Below are 22,905 nucleotides of genomic sequence, written 5' to 3'. Positions count from 1 at the left end.
CATCAAAATTCAAGGAAACAAATAAATTAGGAAATTGAACCATTCAATAACTGAATTCTAGAGCAGCAAACATTTAAGGTTTTTATTACACATTTTGAAAAAACTAAACAGTACAGAGTCCAAGCCATGAAGGCTTTGAGTAATAAGATAATACAGATAGATGCAAAATCAGAAATAATTTTAAGTCTCAAGTGGACAAGAAAACCAGCATAGTAACCATCAGCATCCTTAGTAGAACAGGAAAGTCTTCTGGCTCACCCCCAAAATCGAGGGTTTAAATAGTACATAATTTTCACAAATTAAATTACAGAAATTGCAGCATCACTATGGTGTGAGCAAATGCATAATTTCATCAGCAAATCAGGGCACATGGAAATTAAATGTCAAAAATTTAATATTACCTAAGCACTATGCCACTAAATTATTAATTATTCAGCCCCCTCTATGCTAATGTCATCCGGAGACAAAACTAAATACATGAACAACAGAGTGTCAGAAGAATGAATAGGGCACAGCAAACCAGCAGAAGGACCTTAGGGTTATTGTTGCAGTTTTTGATTAAGCCAGGGAGAGTTCATTGAGAGCAGCATTACAATAACAGTGGAAATAAACCAGAACATCTTGGCTTGAGTCTGTGCTGCAGAAGTTGCGGAGAGAGACATGAGTGGGGGTGGGTGTAAAACAAGAGTAACAGAAGTAACTTTCAATTGTGGAAAAGATGGCTGTAATATATAAATTGAGGCTTAGTTAACACATATCATAAAACCACACTTCCTCATATCATAAAGAGTTTGGGCCTCATTTATGATACTCCTTGCACCCCTGGAAGACTGCGTGGTATTTATCAGGCAGCACTAAGCCACTTTTTTTGGCTTAATGCTGCCTGATAAATATCAGTCCCTTTAACGCAGTTTTCTTCGTTGAAGGGGCGTGCAGTTGGTGTTGCTGGGGGAATTACCAGCAACATCCATGGCCTTTTGACACAGCCCCAGATTTACGAAAATCTGAGGCAGCGCCAAAAGCTTGCGCCTCCCCAGGGGTGGCGTAAGGGTGGCACGAGGAGAAATATCTTTATTTCTCCTCGTAATTCCTTTTTCTATGTGTGCTACATTCTGCAGCACACATAGAAAGAGGAAAAAGCCTCTCGTGATTATTTTTGTGCAGGAAGGTTTCTATTCCTGTACAAAAATAATCATTCCCGCAACACAGGCCTGCTGAGCTGTCCTACGGCAAAAAGAGGCATTTTGTTTAAAAAACATCACTACTGTATCAGTGTATATATGTATAATCTAGTGTGAAAATTCATTCTACACGTGATGAATGATGCACAAAATCTACTTGCACTAAGATATCTGACACTAGTGTTGTACCAGAAATGTATTCAGGGATCGCTTTTTAGTTGTCCCCTCACAAGATTATAATACATTACTCAAACATCTATTATTTGGATTCGATATTTTCTTTCTCTAATTCACTTTCTTTGCCTCTGTACCATTTTTTTCAGTCTCATCACTTATTATTTTTGCGATAATTAATCATTTGATTTTGCTTGAAAAGACCTGCTTTGGAATCTCTCTTTAATGTATCATATCTTAAAATGTCCATCTGTTGCCAGTAAAATGCACCAAAGTAGACATATGATTCCATCTCTGCCAGGACAGCAGTGGGCAGACATCTTTGTGCAGAGCCATCGTTTGAGAGTGACAAATCGAGGTGTTCAAATAGAATTGACTAAAGTTTAGATGAATCTCCATATCTGCAGAGATATCAAAAGAGGTAAGCAAGGCTCATCTGTCTATTGTGGAGGATTGGAAAATAGGTGTTGTTGGAGAGGATGGGTGACAGCGGGACTCCATGAAGGAATACACTGATCATGGGACCACTGACAGGGAGACAATGATACCACTGTAGGAAAAAGGGTTAGCAATGTTCAACTGTGTAGTGTGACACAATGTAAAGACGTTCATGATGGAGAAAACAGTTGTACCAATCGTTGTAAAGCAACTGCTGTCCCTTTGGTATAGTTGGAAACCAGCCTTATATTAAGTATTAGGGGCCCGATTCACAGAACTAACTTAAGACAAAATCCTAAACTTACTACCATTTTGGTATTCACAGAAGGCACTTACTCATTTTGGTATTCACAGTAGGCACTTACTCATTTTGGTATTCACAGAAGTTAGCACTCCTAACTTTAGGACTCCTAAATGCCTTCTGTGAATACCGAAAGCCTTAAAATTAGGATTTTTCTCAGTTTAGTAGTAGTAAAGTTAGGAGTCCTAACTTTAGAACTCCTAAACTGAGAAAAATCCTAATTTTAAGACTTTCGGTATTCACAGAAGGCATTTAGGAGTCCTAAAGTTAGGACTCCTAACTTCTGTGAATACCGAAATGAGTAAGTGTCTTCTGTGAATACCAAAATGAGTAAGTGCCTTCTGTGAATACGAAAATGGTAGTAAGTTTAGGATTTTGTCTTAAGTTAGTTCTGTGAATCGGGCCCTAGTTCTGTTAAGCTGATCACAAAATCTTTATAGAGCCATGTTCTTGGCGTTGTATGCTCTGAGGCATTTTATTTTCTTTCTCATCCAAGCTTCTTGTCTGAATCAATAAACCTAATCATTTTTCTTCACCACAAGATCTAACTTTGGAGGTGAACTAATAAATTAAACTGAAAGAATAGATGTAAATCATATTTCTAGGCCTGAATGCAATGCAAGAACCACACTGACAAAAATTCTGCTGCACACAATTTTCCATCCCATTATCATCCCAAAATGTTACCTACTACATGGATGACCAGTCGTGGCCGATAGCTAGTTCATGGACTATCTTTGTATCTTATACATAATAAGAGTATCTCCTGCCACCTATACAAACTTAAGGACATTTCCTATATCTCCACTCTTACTACTCCGAAGTTTAGATCAATTTTTAAGGGCTTTGCATTGAACTGCAGAACTGACTTTGAAAACTGCAGAACTGACTTTGAAAACTGCTGTCCAGCAAGTATCAATTACAAAAACCAAAGGTAGCTACAAACGTAGGAAAATACTGGAATGCATCTTATTCTTATTATTCTAAAGAAGATTTAGATGGCCAGAGGCCAGTCTACTGGCTACCAGTAAGAGCTCTCATGAAGAACCTGGGGGCACATTATCAAGAAACGGCATTAAAATTATCGCTGCTTTAGCAGCAGAAAACTGCCGCTAAAGCGGCCATAATGGGCTTGATAATATGCCCTTGAGAATTCCCATAGAAGCCCATGTTCTGGTGTCAACATGGGCTTCTATGGGAATTCTCTGCGGCATATTATCAAGCCCATTATCGCCACTATAGTGGCAGTTTTCTGCCGCTAGAGCGACGATAATTTTAACGCAGTGCTTGATAATATGCCCCCTGGTTAGTCTTTTTAGACTACAGTTATATACACTAGGTCAACCCAATTACTCTCTATCATCAACATAAAAAACCCAGGGCCTGATTTGGAGTATGCAGACCGGTTACTGCATCACAAACGTGACTGATATCCCAGTGCATCATTACAAGTGGATTGCATCCTAAGGCATTTGTAATAAGGTAGATGGGATATCCATCATATTTGTCACAGAGTACTCATCTGCCAAACTATAAATTAGTAACCCTGGGCGCTATACTACGCTTCGCCCACGTAGTGTACGTAGCGCTGCCTGCTTCGCAGTTTTCGAAGTAGGCGAAGCAGGCAGCGCTACGCACATGTCAGGGCGAAGCGTAGCTGCCTGCCACCCGCCTCCCGCCCGCCCTCCTTTTAAAATAATATCATGCATGATAAAATAATTAAATGTAAAGACTTACCTGCAGCGCGGCGTCTCCGGTGCTCCCTCTTCCTCGTTTCCAAATTCTTGTGACAAATCCGCATGCACATTTGTCACAAGAAGTTGGAAACTAGGAAGAGGGAGCCCCAGAGACGCCGCGCTGCAGGTAAGTCTTTACATTTAATTATTTTATCATGCATGATATTATTTTAAAAGGAGGGTGGGCGGGAGGCGGGCGGCGTGTAGTGGGGCTACGCGGAGCGCGCGAGTGTGCGTAGATTTGGGCACACTACGCGCTGCCCCACTACGCCCACTTGCCCAGGCTTATAAATTAGAACTTAAAGGCTAGAACAAGATTTTGACAGATGTGGAAGGGCCATCAAACCTCGACCGTTATCCTCCAGGGATTTCCTTCCCTTCTATTTAGAGTGTATCAGTTTGACGGTCTAAAGTCCATTATCTGTCCAATGCCTCTAGCACATTTTCCATACTCGGTTGAGAGCAGGAAACCCTAAAAATGCCGGATGGGACGGACAGAAAGTCAATACCCCACCCGACATATTTGGAGTATAATTTCAGTCTATAGAACCATAGTGGTTTATCACCCACACCCGTTTTGGTGGAGAAAGAGCATTAATAGCCAAACTTTCCCCATAAAATCCACACATCTTAATCAACAACTTAATCAACATGTCCCTACTACTAAACATAGCAGTGTTGGATGAACCACAACAAAATGCATAACTAAATAATTGGTAAGTACAATAGTTAAATTGTTTTTGTAAGCACTGTATTTTCTACCAATGCCACATAAATGTATTTAGGATTGTTCTATACATTTCAAACAATAATAACCCCTGTTGTCTCCCAGTCTGTTCACATGCCGCACCCTACTTGCCCATATAAAACACACATTTCAATATAGTCTAATACTATACAATACACTATCTGCAAGTTACTGTGCATGTTTATAATACATATGTGCAACAGAACATATAATACAAGAAAACTATAATATTCCATCATATAATTTTGTTTTGTACATGTAGAAACTCAATGACTAAAATAATGTTATTACAATTTAAAATACATTATGTGGTTTGATTCGATACCTGTCCAAGCACTTACCTGAGACTATCTAATAATTCAAAACAACCATGCACACGCAAAATATATTACCAGACCCTGCTCATTAAAATGTTACAACTAAGGCACCTAAAAGCAAACACAGGCTGCACACAAATATGTAAAGAGATGGCAATAATATAGGTAACCAATTTGCATGCACACTACATATATGGCATATACTTTATGTGAACAAAAACACCTGAACTTAAACTCACAAATGGTCACAAATGTAACTACATTCAATAAAGCCTTACATGTGTGATAAGACACTTTATCTCATCACACCTACACTCCCAGTTCCAATAACATACATGCAAAATTAAAATGACTACCTCTCCCACAATGCACCAACTAGGAATTCACAAGGCCTGGAATTATAAAACAATGGTTAACATTAGGATCATATTGGAATATGCAATCACATATGGCACAATTCAGAACTTTTTCATCAACTAACAAAACTACAAAAAACACATAGTCTTCAAAGTAAAGATTTCTTTATAAATTACAAATTAAAACCAACAATAATTGTCTCATTCTAGACAAAACTTATAGAGATAAACAATTAAATAGAAATGTCAAATGTTTATTAATAATGTTTAGTCCGAGGGGGTAAACAGAGTCCTATCACAGTTTATTGTTCTTTTCCTGAATGTGCTATGCTTCCCAACTTGGCAGCAAAAATTCCGCAAGGATCCTGCTCATGGGGCTTCCCATCCTCACAGCGCAGGTAGTCTTTCGGGCACCTTTTTTTTGTGTCAGGTCTGGTGGGGTGTTAAGAATTTGTTTGGGAGGAACAGGGTTGACAGGGCCTGGGTTTTCTAGTGAGGGCAGTTTTGGGGTAAGGTCAGGTCTCAGTCATAGGTACGTTTTTGAGGCATGGTGTGGTTTAGGCACACAGTGTGGTTTTGGGGCAGGTGGAGTAATTTTGGGAGGGGCACACATTTGGAAAGGTGTTGGGATTTGGTCAGGTTTTGGTATTGGGATAGGTGGAGGGATTGGGGCATGAGGAGTGATTAAAAAGGTGGAGGTACTGAGACAGGGGTACCAAAAACACTGCTGCCTATGGGGCCACTGGAAGTGTCAGAACCTCTATGGAGAGGAAGTCTTCCAGGATGTCCTCCAGAATAGCAGAATTCCCTCAAATGGTTAATTGACACCCTGGATGGCATCCAGCATTACATTCACATCCACAGAGAAGTTCTTTAAAATTTCCAAGTCCTACTCCACCATCAGTGCTGACAGGATGAGAGCACTGGGAGAGGAGCCCGAGGTGAAGGAGACCCCAGCTCATTTTCAAATGGGTGCTAGGTTGGTATCGGGAGACAGGAGTAAAGGGGGTGTTGCTGGTAGTGGTGAAGGTGGCAGACACAGAAGCTGATGATCGAGGCTGAGATATTTTGGCTTCCACCACAAGCAGCTTGCCAAAGTCAGAACCCTCAGATTCTGATGAAGAAGTGGGCTCAAGGCCAGCCCCCTCACCCTCAGTGCCACTGAGTACTTCAACATCAGTCTGTGTACCTTTGGTTGACAGGTGACTCTCCTGCTGTTTCCCCAAACGCAGCACTGTTTACAACACACTTGCTCTGGAAGAAGCTGAAAGCAGCCAGATGCACACATCAATTAAACAGTTCACAAAATTAAAACAAATGATACACACACCAAAGTTTTCCTGATTTATTTTAAAGAAAAGGCTGAAGAAAGGACATGCAATTTTCAAAATAAGGAAAATAACAAGTGACAAATCTATCCAACATTGATAACTAAAATATAATTTTGTGTGAGCACAAAATACTAAGGCCCTGAATCTCAGTGTGGCAGATAATTAACTCTGTCGCAAATGTGAAGGAGATCCCATATGTCATCATATAGTTGCCACAGAATTTAAGCCACATATATTAAGGTGTACTGGAATTAATCTCAATTCGTGAAGGAGGATACCATCTGTTATTTGATAAAGAAAGCAAAAGTACAAGTCACCACATAAAATGATTTTAAAATGTTCCTATAGGTTTAGCTACTGTTTGGGCAGCTATGTCTCATGCATGGTGTACACCTCTATCACATTTCCTGTGTCTACAAGTGCTAACTAATAATTTGGTCCTCCCCTCACAACAAACTTGTATATGTGTGTGTATGTGTGTATGATGGCCTAATCCTGCTTTTTGGAAAGAGTTTAGTCATGCACTCCCACAGAACCTGCACAAACAGTACAAGCATCCCCTCAAGTATTGGGCAATAAAAATAGTGTAAACTATAATAATTAGAACAAAGTGGTGCCGGCTTTTAGATATGCAGAACACTTACAGAGACGGAAAATTCAACATATTATAAATAAAATATACTTAATATATTAAAGAATATCATTCTGTTGACCATAGTCACATGCTTTCTGATACCTTAACCAATGGTAACAATACCACTCATCCATAAAACTGAGCCACCCAACTTTCCAAGGAAATTGGAACTGTGGGGAATCATGCACGAAAATAAGCACCTAAAGATACTCATCCCAAAACTGAAGTTCTTTTTCACAATGCATCCTCATCTTCGCAGTACGTTGTTGGTCCAAAGTCCATTTTTCTGCTCACATTTTTAGAAGATTGCTTTCAGCCTAATAGAAACACTCATTTTTGACTGTTCTACAATGTGCTTCCTGGGTCTCTGAACAGCATAGAGAATTTACAAGCTCTTTGCATTTTAAGCCACTGTACTGATATACAATATTCATATTCAAGTTCTTTACGTAACATTAACAGTTGCCTTCACATTGCATGGTGGTGAAGTTTGATTTATCCAGTACTACAGCATTGAGCAACAACCACTTACAGAAATATAGTCATTACAGAAAAAACTATGGGCCAGATGTACTACCTTCAAAATAGCGCCTCGCAAATTGCGACTCATTTGAGAGGCGCTATTTGGCATGTACAACAGTATGTTTACACTGTTTGCGATTCCCAATGGCGTCGCAAATTGCGAGGCTATTGAATATTAATGAACCTTTCACAATTTGCAAGCCCATTGGGAATGACAGGCCCTCCCAGGGATGGTGGCCTACTGGGCTCAGCAGACCACCATGTCTGGGACTGCTTTTAAATAAGGCAGTGTTTTTTTAAATGCAGCCCGTTTTCCTTAAAGGAAAACGGGATGTATTTAAAAATAAAAAAATAAATGTTTTTGTTTCATTCTTTAAGGGCAGGCAGTGGTCCCTGGGAGCCCTGCCTGTCCTTAAAAAATATTTTTGGAGACAGACACAAAGTGGAAAGGGTCCCCTGGGGACCCCTTCCAAATTGCAACTGCATTACCACCTTCTTGAAGAGGTGGTAATTTGTAAGTGTTTTGCAACCGCAATTGCGGTCACAAAACATTCATACATTGCTTTGCGGACGTAATTAGGAAGGGAATGCCCCTTCCTAATAGTTACTTGCATTTCCTAAATAGCGAGTCGCAAATAAATTGTGACTCGCTATTTAGGAATTGTACATGGCCCTGGGGTATTTTGCAAGCGCAAACGGTTCGCAAACCATTTGCGCATGCAATTTAGGGTCGTACATCTGGCCCTATGTGTGTTCAATTAGGGAATAGTTGGATATGGGAGTATATAAATGAGACCAAGGAGATTGAGGGTGAAGACCCAGAGACAACATTGATAAATGGAGATGGAGGGGCAGAGGATGCAGGGATTGGTGGGATGGGAGGAGTGTGTCAAGTCCTAGTATGTTAAAAAAAAAAAAACAATACTGGTCTTCCATGAAGCATAGCATACACAATTCATATTTCCGATCCCTCGAGGCGACAAGACCATAGTACTCATACAAAAAATTTACATCACTATTTTGAATGAAAGTTAAGTGTTTGTTAACCAAAATACTCAGGGAAGAGTCCTCACATAATGAAGCTGAATGGAGGGATTAGGAAAAGTCTGACACTTAGCGGTTGAGGTGAGTAATGCCCCAGTCACCTGTCACTTGCTCATGAAGAGGGTCAGAGAGCCCCATATTGTATCCGGAACCAGGGGTGGGAGTTGGGCATGGATGGAGTCGGGCATGTGAGTCTCTGCTGCATGTGCAGGTGTTCAAAGTCTGAGAGTTTTAAAAAGGGTCCTCTAATCAGCGCAGGAGGAAGAAGGGTGGGTGGAGCATCAGCAGAATTAAAACATAGGATACTGTACAACTTTTCTGTATTTTAAGCTCTATGTTTAAAGTAGGTGAGATCAGTGTTACGAACCATCTCAGAGTCTATCAGACCATCGGGACACACCCTACCAGAATCCATGGGGTCTGTTCAGTGACATTACCATCTCTTGTCCATTGTCGTTGTGAACCCATGGAACGAAAGGGCTGAAAAGGAGACAAGGCTAACCAAGGTTAAAGTCTTATAGGGTTGGTCATGATTTTGGCGTGAGGACTATGTAGGTTTCACAAACTGTCCCCAGACCAGGCTGAAAATGGAGGAGTTGTAGTTAAATTGATAAGTAATCTTTTCATAGAATGCCCTCATTTCTTGGAAGCAGTTTGGATTGGTAGAAGTTGCCATAAAACCAGAAACTAGAGATATACTTACTTATGCCTACTACCCCTCCTGGGGTAGAGTCATCAACCAGGACTCTCCAGACATCTCTGCCCTGGGGTTTTATTTCAATCTGACTCCATGTGCAATCCATTTCCTTGCAGTCAGCCTCAACGCCTCTGTGTCAGGTGTTTCTTGGTCTTCCTCCTTTTCGTTTCCCTTGAGGGATCCAGGTCAGGGCTTGCCTGGTGGCGTTTGATTCCAGGCTTGCAGGGGGTGTGACCTATCGAGCGGCTTGCAGGGGATGTGACCTATCGAGCCTCAGCGTCTTTTCATAATTTCTTCATAAGCAGGCAGTTGAAATGTCTGCTGCCACATGTCATTGTTGCTGATGGTGTTTGGTCTGCGGATTCGGAGAATTGTTGTCAGACAGGTGTTGATGAAGATCTTTTCTTGGGTGATGGCGCTGTTGTCCTCCATGCTTCTGCTTGATAGAGAAGGACTTATTTTATGTAGGAGTTAAAAAGCCTGATCTTGCTTTGCAGCGTTAGGCCCTTGGAGTTCTACACCTTCTTTAACTGAATTAAGGTAGCCCTTGCTTTACCGATTCTAGCCTTGACATCAGCATCTGTGCTGCCCTTCTTGTCTTTCACACTACCCAGGTAGGTGAAGATGTCAACCTCTTCCAGTGCATCACCTGCATGAGTGACTGCAGTTGTGTTGGTTGTGTTAGCCTTCAGGATCTTGTTTTTTCCCCTGTGGATGCTGAGGCCAAGTTGTGCTGATGGGGCTGTCACATTGGCAGTCTTCTCTTGCATCTGCAGATGGATATGGGAGATGGGCCTGCCATATTGTCAGTCTTCACTTGAAAATGCAGATGGATATGAGAGAGTAGGGCTAGATCGTATGCAAAGTCCAGGTCGTCAAGCTGTATCCAAGGTGTTCACTGGATCCCATTTCTTCTCTTTGCTGTGGATTTCTTCAAGATCCAGTCTATGGCCAGCAGGAAGAGAAAAGGCGCAACAAACAACCCTGGCAGACTCCAGACTTCACTTGGAAGTCTTCCAAGAGTAGTCCTCCATGGACTGTTTTGCAAGTCATTCCCTCGTAAGAGTTACTGATGATTCATACGAGTTTATCTGCTACACCGTAGCGGTGAAGGAGTTTCCAAAGGTTCTCTCTGTCCATGCTGTCGAATTCCTCCTCCTAGTCGTTGAAATTGACACAGAGAGGAGAAATCCATTGTATTGACTGCTCAATGATGATGCCCAGTGTTGCAATCTGGTCTGTGCAGGATATATTTTTGCGGTAGCCAGCTTGCTGATCTTGCAACTGAGCATTGACTTGTTCCTTCATTCTGTTCAGAATTACTCCTCTGAACACTTTGCCTGGGGTTGATATAAGAGTTATCGCTCTGTAGTTTGTATGGTTACTCAGGTCACCTTTCTTGGGGATCTTGATGAGATATCCCACTTTCCAGTCTTATGACACTTTTTCCTATTTCTAGAGCCTTTCAAACATGGGGTAGAGCACATCTACAGATGTTTCAATATCTTCTTTCAGTGCCTCTGCAGGAGTGTTGTCAGGTCCTGCTGGCTTTCCATTTCTCAGATGTTTAATGGCTTGCTGTGTGTCTTCCTTTCCTGGTCCACTGCAGTTGATTAGCTAGTCCTTGTCAGCTGGCTGTATTTCTGGTGAAGACAGCGGCATGCCCGGTTTCAGACGTTCTTCAAAGTGCTCCACCATCTTAGTTGTTAGCCTTCATTACCCATGATTGCTTCCCAGCTCTGTTTCCTTGTTGGTTTTGGTGTATTTGATTTGAGCTTTTGCTTTTCATGCTCTTGTTCAGCTGGTGTTGACTGCAGCTTTCCTCTCCTTTCTCTCTTAGATTATGTAGAGTCTTGGTGGAGGTCCGTTCTTTATGCTGGTATTTCTTGGGACCCAGTACCTCCTGGCATGTTGATGTCACTGTTTCTTTGACTTCTCCCACTGACTTTCAACTGGTCTCTGTTGTCCTCTATGTCTTGCAGGACTTGAAATGTGTTACTGTGGGTGACTGAGGGCCTTATATATGAGGCCTTGTGACACTTTTACGCAGTCGTTGCGTCACTTTTTGTGATGCACCGGCAGAGTAAAAAATGTGCAATGTTGCACCCCATTTACAAAGTGACGCATCTAGGCAGATGTGTCACTTTGTAAAGCCCTGCACTAAATTATACCTGCGTTAGGTGTAATGTATGCAGGGTGGGCGTCCCCCCCAAAAAGCTTCATATAAGTGGCACAGTGAAATCTATAAGATTTCACTGCACCACTTCTAGGACGCCACTGCATCAAAAATCTATGCCTGACTCACAGCAGGCATAAGACTGACGCAGGCACATTTAACATGAGACTTTCCAATGTGTAATAACCCATTGCCTCAGTTGCTTCACTTTTGCGACACACTCCAGCAATGCATCATTAATGCGCATACAGAGACGTCAGAAAGACTAATGTATCTGTAACTCCTTGTGACAAGGAGAGCCGTACATTAAATATGGCACATCCATGGTGTCGCAAGGAGGACGCAGTGAAAACTGGCGCATTGCTGTTTTCACACAGTGATGCAACAGTTTTCATAAAGGAGGACCTGAGCATGTTTGAGGAGGGTGGTGTTATATCGCTAGTGTTAGTTTGCCCGTTCCATCTATGCTTTCTTCAGCTTTAGCTTTAGCCTGGCCACAACAAGGGGATGATCTGACACCATGTCCACTCCTCTCAACACTCTCACATCCTGCAGGGACCTCCAGAGCTTCCTGGTAAACTCTGCCATGGCTGGTCCCATGCCCAGCTGCGAAAAGAGAAGGATTATACATGTGGCTTGCTACTACAACAAGTAAAAAATTCCTAGCTAAAAATTCCTAGATACAGAAACATCAACCAAATGACATCTCAATGGGGGAGAGAGGAATCTCCATCACAGAGAGATATGAAACCTTGTGATGAAGGCCTCAAGATGCCAGGAAGCCACAAAATTGATCCACTTGCTTTCGACCAAGACCAACACCATCGGGGCATGGAACATGAGGACCAAGTATGAGACAGGCAAGACTGCTGAAGTGGTGGTGGAGATGAAAAAATTTAACATTGCCCTGCTTGACATTAGCGAGACCAGACAGACACAGCCCTGACAGAAAAGACTGGCTCCCGGAGTAATGCTGCTGTATTGTGGACACGAGGAAGAAGACACCCCACATACTCAGGAAGTAGCACTGATGCTAATGCCAGCAGCCAGCTGAGCCCTGATTTGATGGGAAGCCCACAGTCCAAGAATCATTACATCGACCTTCCACACAAAGAAAAAAAAGATCAACATGAATGTTATCCAGTGCTATGCACCTACAAATGATAGCAAATAGAAGAAAAAGAACATTTTTACAACAGACTCTAGTCTATCCTGGAAAAATGTCTTGAGCGAAACATCCCCATACTGATGGGGGCCCTGAATGCCAAGATTGGATGTGACAACACCGGGTACGAAGAAGGGATGGGCAACCATGACCTTGACGACATGAACAAAAATGGTTAAATGCTTGCAGTCTGTGCCCTGAACAGTCTTGTGATAGGAGGTAGTGTATTCCCACACATAAGTATACACAAGGCAATGAGGGTGTCACCAACAAGAGATATATCATGAAACAAATCCAGGGAGGCTGATGATGTGAAATGGTGACCAAAGGTTGCGTCCATGAACATTCACATTGAGACCGATGGGAAGCAAGATTGGAACATGACCTGAAGATGTGCACAATGTCGTAGTCTACTTATCTACATCTCCAGTATTTCAGGTCCGTGCTCACTCATAAAGGCTTGGTGCAATTTCCGTGGGGACCAGTATCATTAAATGAGTACCATGAAATAACTGAATTTAAGTCTTGCTTCGCATAAACATCAGTTGTGAAAAGTTAGCATGCCTGACCATATACTGTCACCAAAATGTAATGCTAACCTAGCCTGCAATTTGATTCTAATCAACACCACTCTAGAGGTCAAGAATATGGATTTAATTATAATTTGTGCAGGACAGGAATCTGAAAACTATTGACTACAGATTAAATAAAACATATAATGAAAGATATGGGGAAGGATGTAGGTGATTTTCTCATTCTAGATTTCACAAAATGGGGCAGTTAGTTATATTTCCAGATTAGTGAGAGATACAAATGAAACTCCAAGCAAAGACTTCCAAAAGACTTTGGCTGACTATTGAGCAGGAGGTCCTCTATAGAATGGATTTTTCTGTTGTCATATCTGATCGTTAGTCTTCAGCTCTACATTGCCCCAAAATGGAGTTGTATGCTCCTAGAATATTTATTTCAGGAATTAGTGAATGTTGTAGCCATGCCAGTGTTGTCGTGTGTAGTGTAGGATAGTTGTGCTCAAAGGACACAGGGAACGTTTCATACACCAAGTTTAAAATACTTCTCAAAAGAGACTTAAATAGGTTTTCTTCAGCACATCAGCAATAACTGTGAGATATATGCTAAATGTTGTGTGATGTACTAGGATCACTTCTGCTGTAGCAGTAGACCATCACTAATTGTCTTCTTGTGTGATTTAGATGGTTTATATCTCATCTTTGCCATGCCGTAAATACATTTTTTGATGCATGAGTCAATTTCTGACAGGGATAGACAGTAGCAGAATCTTAAATCTTTAGTTAACCCACTGTGCCACAGTCATTTTGATCACTTGCACCTTATCCCACAGAGATAGTTTTAGGACAGTCCACTTGTCGAAGTCTGTCAATATCTTGGTCAGTAGAGGTTGCATATTGTCACTCACCATGTTATTCAGTTACAGGTTAAACAAAGTGCCCAACTGATTGAGATTTAGGGGTACACATAGAGACGGTTGGTCACCCAGGACTGACCCAGTCATGGGTTGGGGACATTGGCAGAGCTTAGCATTTGGACCAGTAACCCTGATTAACGCTCAGCATGGTCATAGAGGATTATAAAGAATTATTAGGATATTGTCAAAGCTACAAAAGGACAGAATCCAGGACTTAATTTGAGCATGTGGTTTCTGGTGCTCCTCACCGGCACTTAATTGTCAACACTGGCTCATATGACAATTTGCCATATTGTGACAATGCTTGTCTAATTTAGAGATGAGTATGACTACAGTTGTTTATTAATTTAGTGTACATTAAAAATGACTGATACCTGCCTCTCAAGATATACTTATAGCTTTGGATGGCTTGTAATAATCTGAATTGTCACACTTGTATGGGTGTGATGGTTGGTAGTTGCGTTGGTGTTGTCATTGGCAGCGCTGACAGGGGCAATGGGTGGAGCAAGCTGCAGCGACCTCCTGATGAGGGCCCTGGTACTTATTTGTTTACAAATTAAGCACTGACAGAATCATAGGGCCAAATGTATGAAGCCAAATTGCGATCGCAAACACTGAAATTCGCTGAATTTCAGCGATTGCTATCGCAATTTAGGCAGTGCGCAATGTAGCACACAAAAACCCACTCGTAAAATGAGGAATCGTAAATTTGCGATTCCCTATTTTGCGAATGCATTTAAGGAATCCCAAATTGCGATTCCTTAAATGCAATGTCGGAAGCACCCAAGTTGTACATTTTTGGCTTAAGGAATCTCAAATTACCACCAACTTCAGGTTGGTGATAATTTGCGATTTCTTTGAAAAATTCACTTTTTTGCATTTTTCAAAGTGCCATGTGGCGCATATACATGCCCTTAGGGCATGTATGTGCACCACATGTGTACACATGCTCATTTCAGGGGTGCAACAGGGTGTCCAATTGACACCCTTGTAATCTTGAAATTGCATTCTCAATTTGCGATTCTCTAATTGGGAATTGCAAATTGAGAATGTCCTCCCATTAATTTCTGTGGGCCTTCTAGCCCTTAGGAATGAATGGGAAGGTATTCTTTATTTGCGAATCTCAATTTGCGAATCGCAAATAAGGAATATGTAGGATTCGCTAAATATTTAGCAAATCCTACATACATTGCATTTTGCGATTCTCTAATTGCGATTCCCTAAAAATCGCAATTTGAGAATTACAAAACGCGTTTTTCATACATATGGCCCATAGTGTCTCTCTTCACTCCCGAGCAATCTAATTTCATAAAACATATATTGTACACTTGAGCACCACTATTGAAGGGAAAGATTACAATTCAAACCCCCGTAAATGTGTTGCAGTAGCATCCACTGCTTTGCCAATAGCGTGATTGCTTTCGCAACGTACTTAGGAAGGACTTAGTAAAAACGTCTTTCATTCGTGTGTTATATCATGTGGCAGGAAAACCACAAATGTCATTCATTCAGTTCACATTAACTAGCCCTTCATAAGCACCAGAACCTGGTACTCACTCTCCTCAGGTTGGCCTGCCTACCAAGCACTCAGTCCTGCTATGGAACATCACCATTGCCCTGCTTTTAAATCCCTCTTTGAAAAATGTTAAAGACCATCTGTTTCTCAATTAGTGTCAAGTTAGCAAACATCCCCTCCCTGCCCTAATTAGTGGGAAGCGCCTCGAGATATGGAAGGAAAAAGGCTCCTTGATTTCACATTGCCTAATTCGGCAAGATCAAGTTACTAAAGTAGAATAAAATAAAATTCACAGTCCACCATTGACTAAAAAACAGCACCGAGTGAGTGGATCTTGTCCAGCAGAGTGATAAACAAACTGCAAATGACATCGGTAAATGTAGTAATAATTAACATCTGTAGAAACTGATGAAACATCGATTTTTCATGCTCAATTAATCTTCCTTTCGTGTTCATTGCCACGTTAACAGCACAATTTAAGCTGAACATTGATTTGATGTAAATGTGAAAGTATTAACCTGTCATCCTCGCCGCGGTGCACAGGCAGGAAGATGCCTGCTGCTCCAGTCATTTTCTTGGAGTTAAATACATGGCTTATGTAAAGTATCAATGCCTGCCGCCTAATGTATGAGTGTCTCATTAGATAAAAATGTTTGTAGTGGTGGAGATGCATGTTAACAAGGACACCCGCAATTAGACACGTAGGGGCATATTATCAAGAACGGCCTTAAAATTATCGCCGCTTTAGCAGCAGAAAACTGCCGCTAAATCGGGGATAATGGGCTTGATAATATGCTCTTCAGAATTCCAATAGAAGCCCAGGTTCTGGTGTCAACATGGACTTCTATTGGAATTCTCAAGGGCATATTATCAAGCCCATTATCGCCGCTTTAGTGACGGTTTTCTGCCGCTAAAGCGGCGATAATTTTAACGCCGTGCTTGATAATATGCCCCCAGGTTTCTTCTGAAACCCTAAACATAGGTAAAAGGGAACATTTGGAGCACTGCCAAGATTCTTAAATGAGTCACCTATCCCAAATAATAGTCATCAAAATCCCTAACTTCTTGTCCCACCTATGTTCTTATGTTCTTACTGTGTGGACCGTAAAACGTCGGATTCATGGTCACTTGGGGGCATATCAACAACAACCGGTGATAATTATCGCTGAGCGCACTTAGCGCTCGGATAATTATCGCCGGCTAGCGCCGATTTTTATCGCTGAGATAACGTGCTATTAGCAACGCTTATCTCATCAGCGATAAAAATCCTAGCGCTAACTGGCTAACGTGAGATTATCGCTGGAAACCCAGCGATAATCTCACGTTAGCTAGTTGATAGGGACTCACAAACTTAGCCATGATATCCACCTTCCATAGGATGTCATGGCTAAGTCAGTCCTGAAGCAGGTGTTAGGAAAGTAGCGATAACAGGTGTTATCGCTACTTTTCCTGACGCTATGCTTCATAGCGTGGGGCTTGATGATAGGAGAAATGTCGCTTAGCGACATTTCTCCTATCATGTCAGGTCAGGAACGCCCACTTTGCATCTCATTAGAGATGCAAAGCTGGGCGTTAGACATCCCCACGCTAAAGCAAGGTTTCACGCGTTAGCGTGGCCTTGCTAATATAGCGATAAAATTATCACCGCTTTTCGGCCGAACGGCGATAATTTTTTATCGCCTCGTTGTAAATATGCCCCTTTGTCTCGGTATTCGCTCATGTGCAGGAAGATCTCCTGCAATAGCATAACATTTCCTGCTGCAGAAATGGATATGGTCCTGTAATGAGGGCACCTCCACTTTTTGTCTGTCTAGGGCTTATCAAGCAACACCTCATTTGAATATGACCTTTCATTAGCTTTTAGTTTTGCTCACATGGCCAAATTCACAATGTTCCAGTCCTCTCAACAGGGACATTCATATCATGTGAACTTATTTGCCTAAAAGACTCTGGGGCAGATTTGCAAGCCCCTTGCGTCACTTTTGCACCGTCGTTGTGTCACTTTTGTGACGCAGCAGCAGCGTAAAAGTTGCGGCCCATTTACAAAGTGACGCATCTAGGGAGATGCGTCATGTTGTGAAGCCCTGTGCCACATTAAACCTGCGCCAGGCTTTATGTATGCAGGGTGGGCGTTCCGTCGCAGGAAGCCCCGTAAAAGTGACGCAGTGAAATCTACAAGATTTCACTGAGTCACTTTTACATCCATGCTGCGTCAAAACCCTGCGCCTGCTTGAAGAAGGCGTAAGGAGTGACGCAGCATGTTAGGCATAGGGCGGCCCTGAGCATTGCTGGAGTTGCGTCGTGCTTGCAACACGACTCCAGCAATGCGTGACTTTTCCGTCAACAGATGCGTCAGAATTTCTGACGCATCTGTCAATCCTTGCGCCATGGTGCGCCGTATTGAAAATACGGCGCATCCATGGTGACGCAAGGATTTGGCATGTTGGCGCAGGGAAAGTGACGCATCTCTACAGATGCGTCACTTTCTTGTAAATCTGCCCCTCTGTAAGTAAGTGGCTTGTGCATTCCCATTATCCACTCCAAACTCCCATATGCTATGTTACTTTCCATCTAAGTGGGATTTGGCAAATATGTCAGCTTCAAATCGCTATTGAATATCTCAGAACCCAGCTACCTCTCCTATCCCTCATTGACTTGCCTTCGACCCTGCACAATCTCTGATGCCGTTTGGCTAGGTTCACGTTTTACAAATGCTACATACATGCATCTCTAAAAACATGACATCTCAGTTTTTATGTAATGAGGGACTGCATGTTGCACTCTTTTGGTTTTAAATTATAAACTCATGATTGAATATTTTAGTAGTATCGAGCCTGGTCTCAAAGTTAGTGGGGGAAGAACAATAGGATAAGTACACTTTGTTATTAGACTTCAAAAACTTTTAACAGAGAACATGGTTAACTTGGAACAAGAAGACATTGGTGTGTTTTGAGGAGGATAATTGATGCTCCGAAGCAGCAAGAGCTTAAGCGTTAATACAACTGGCATTCATGTTTTCTATTACATCAATGAATTAAATCAATGAGCATAGAAAATAAAAACATTTAAAGACATAGGATTGATAATGTTGCAGAAAAACATAAAAGAGACATCGTCATAAATGTTGAAAGCAATTTTTGATCAGAATTTACATTGGAAAAGTGCCTCTTTTGACACGGTTAGCTCCACTTTTTGTTTGATGCCTGATGAGATTTCGAACTTTAACTGCACTAGGTCTTGGTTAACCAGGTCCCCAGTGCCAGATCTCATCCCAAAACTGCACCATGATTGGCATACCTTCAGCCACCCCTTTAAGTTCCTAGTAAATTGTATCTCTGGTACCTAGGGCATGGGTACTAAAGAGGGTCAACTGGGGCTGCGGCACATATTGAGCCACCCCAGAGAATCCTCACCAATACCATGCCAACTGTCATTGCAAGCTGTGTGTCTTGGTGCAGAGAAAACCGAAGAGTCAACATGGCACACAGCCCTGTGTGCCATGCCCTCATACTCTGTATGAGGTATAGATAAGTCACCCCTACTGCCCGCCTTACAGCCCTAAGGCAGGGTGCACTATATTCCATCTGTAGACATAGCTGTATGAGCAGATATGACCCTACAATAGCTGAGCCATTCTTAGATATTGTAGGTGCACAGGGTAGCCATAAAGAGTGCATGGGCTGGATACTGGTCATTACAAGTTTCCTAGCTCCATGATGGCTTCACTGCACCCTGAGATGTTTGGTACCAAACATCTCATCTTAATATATCCTTATTGATGCCAATGTTGGATTTATTAATAAATGCACAAAGGAGACCCTTTAGAGGGCCCCCTGAACATCTAACAAGCACTGGTTTGGTCTCTGACTAGACCTAGCCAGCCTGCCACCACCAGACATATTTCAGACCTCAGGGGTGAGAGTCCACTCTCTCAGAGGCCAGAAACAAAGCCTGCTTTGGTTGGAGGTGCTTCTCACCTCCTGCAGACTGGCACACGTCCTCCAAGCTGGAATGGTCTTCCAGAGCAGGAAGCTTCAAAGGCGATGCCATCTCTGAAGTGCAGCCCACGCTTTCCCAGATAGTGGGCGATGCCAACCCCCCTGTCCTGCTCCACATTTGGTGGGAGGGTAGACAGGAACAATAATTAGATGAGGAGGTGTGTCCACGTTCAGCTAGCATCACCCCTAAGGAGTGGCAGGTGATGCGAACCCTCTTTCCTGAAATTCCATCATCCTGGGATGGTGAGAAAACAACTTATCAGGGCTAAGGTAGTTCCACTTCCCACAGAAAGGGGTCACTTAGAGGGTGTAGGTACCCTAACGGTAGGCAGCCCATTGGTTACTATCCATCACGCCCTTTAACGGCCCCAAATGCAGTATTTAGGTGGCACCCCTGGGCCCAAAACCTTAAATCCTGCCTACCTAAGAAGAAACAGACACCGAAGCGCTGCAAAGTCAAGGAAAAGAGGACATGTGACTGATTTGGTGCCAAACCTTCCAGTGTGCCTGCCTGCTGACTCTGACCCTGCACCAAAGTTGTCTCATCCTGCAGCTGTACTCCAAGAACCCGGGAAACCTGACTGCCTTTGACAAAGAAAACAATATCAGACCACAGGAGGTAGCCCGTAAACCACAGCGAGACTGGGGCAGTACATTATATCAAACGACAATGTCTCAATGTGGGTTTCATTTGAGGAACAAATATAGCAAGCAAAATTGAATTGCTAAGGATTAAATGGGCATAGGGAGAAACACAGGGAGACGTATACATGTAGGGTAATATGTATTTAGAGTCACTTAAAACATGTTAGACATATTGAACAGCATATGTACAATCACATGGGAAGAAAAAGCACAGCGTTACATTAATAGAGATGTAACCGATAGGATACTGTGCACAAGTGCTCGTGAAAATTGTGACGGTGCAAGTGGCACGTGAAATGGTATATACAGCGGTGGAGTAGGGCGCAACGAGGAACAAAGTGGTACAACAAGTATTACATATTTAAGACATCCATGCAGTCAATGATAAACAAATTACTAAAGAAAATGGCTAGGATGTCCGTAACATGGGGGCGCCAGAAGTTACGCTGTTGAAGTCGACGGCGTTTCGGCCTGCTGAAGTTTAGGCCATCATCAGGATAGGTTACATACAAATTAAAGGCAGTGTGCGGTAAAAATCGGCAGCGGAGTCAGACCCGGGGATCCGGGATCGCAAGGTAACAACGGCACCGAAAATAATCCGGGGGCCGTGAGGACAACTGAATGTGTGGTCAAGCGGGGTCTGGAAGCCAGTGAATGGGTAATGATTAAGTAGGGTGCAAGAGTAAATCACGACACGAAGGATCAGAACGTACAAGGTGCTGGTGTTAGTCCGGCGGGAGCTGCAATTAAGGGCCAGGGGGCGTAAACGTAGCTGGGTAGTGGTGAAGGAAAATTATTGAAGTCAGACGGGGTCCGGAAGCCAGTAAATGGGTAATGATTAAGTAGGATGCAGGAGTGAATCACCAGACGAAGGATCAGAGCGTCCAAGGTGCCGGCGTTAGTGACAAAGAACCAGGAACTCCCTTGAATTCGTGGAACTAGTCCCCTGCACACTGCAGGTCAAAACAAATTCCAAAGCAAGAGCCGAAGTGCTCAGCTCCTGGACCATCGAGGTGGTGGTCCCCCAGCAAAGTGTGGTAGCTGGCTCTCACCGAAGTTCCGATCCTCTACTACACTTCAGACAACCTCCAGCTCATGAGGCCCATCGGACCAACCTTTGCCGCAGCCAAGGATTGTTGGTAGCCAGCCTGGCCACTGACCCCTTTAGCCATCAATCCAGCAAGAGGGCACTCCATAGCACCGGCGACCAACGTCGGAAATAACCCCACACCTGTGTTTTTGCATCTTCAGTTTGGTGTCATCAACTGTGTGGCAGAAACTATCTTGGCAACGACCGCCGCTTTGCAGACAAATCGACCGAGGCAAGTCTTTGGGAACTACCCCCCGTGACGGACATTTCCATGTGTCTCTGTATTCAGCGCCCTTGGACAAGGTAATCAAGAGCTGCCTACTTCATTCTGGTCCTTGTACCCTAAAGACCTCTGCTCTGGGAGAGTAGAGACACAAACGGATTCCAAGCGCCCATTGGCACCAGTGTTCAAAGAGCTGTGTGCTTTAACCCCGACCACAACAGTCTTTGATAGGCGGTCCTGTCCATCCCCGTCTCCCCTTTGACTGAAATATTAAAACTGGCGATGGTGACGAAGGTTTCCACCACAAACACTGCTCAACGGTCCTCTCCGTCTCCCATTCCATATTAAAACTGTTACCGATGACACACATTACCGCTAGGTATTTCACATCGACCATCACGGTAAAATTTGCCGGTGTTTAGAGTAATTTCTTGTGCAACTGTTTTACTATTGTAATTGCAAAACCTGAGTGATCATATTGATTTTGGTGCCAAAAATATATATATAAAAATGCTTGTTATTTTTGCAAATTGGTCTTGGATTTATTCTCGAGTCTATTATCTGAAGAAACTATAACCCATGCTGTTAGATAACTTTATGCCACCAGTTATAGTTTCTTAACGTAAGTATAACTTCAAGTATAACTATAGCTGCCAAATTTCTAGCATATGTTATGTGAGTGGCTGTGTGTATTCATGTGTGAGTGGGTGAATAAGTGGTTGTATAGGTGTCTGTGGGAAGCTGGCTGTGCATATAGTGTACTAAAACGAAATACACTGAGCAGAGACCCCAGTGGATCCCCGATTGGTATGCAGAGGCAAAAGCAGATTATTCTAATGCTCTTTTTGTGGTAGTGTGGGTGAGCAGTTAGGCTTATTAGAGGGTAGCACCAAGAATTTGTTGTACTCACAGAGACAATAAATGAGACTCACACTCAAGAATAAGTCCGAGACCAATTTTCGAAAATAGTACTGATTTTTATGTAATTTTTAAGACCAAAATGTTTGATTTACAGTAAGTACTTTTGGATCTATGATATTTCAAAGTTCGGAAAATACATCACTTTTGTGAGCAAAAATGCACCATTGAAGTCAATGGGAAAACGTGTTAAAGCAAACAAGAGATCACGCAATGTTTTCCTGAAGTTCACCCTCTTATTGGAGGTCTGT

The sequence above is a fragment of the Triturus cristatus genome, chromosome 3_1 (genome assembly GCF_964204655.1).
Source record: "Triturus cristatus chromosome 3_1, aTriCri1.1, whole genome shotgun sequence".
NCBI lineage: Eukaryota > Metazoa > Chordata > Amphibia > Caudata > Salamandridae > Triturus > Triturus cristatus.
This window is presented reverse-complemented; position numbering follows the sequence as displayed.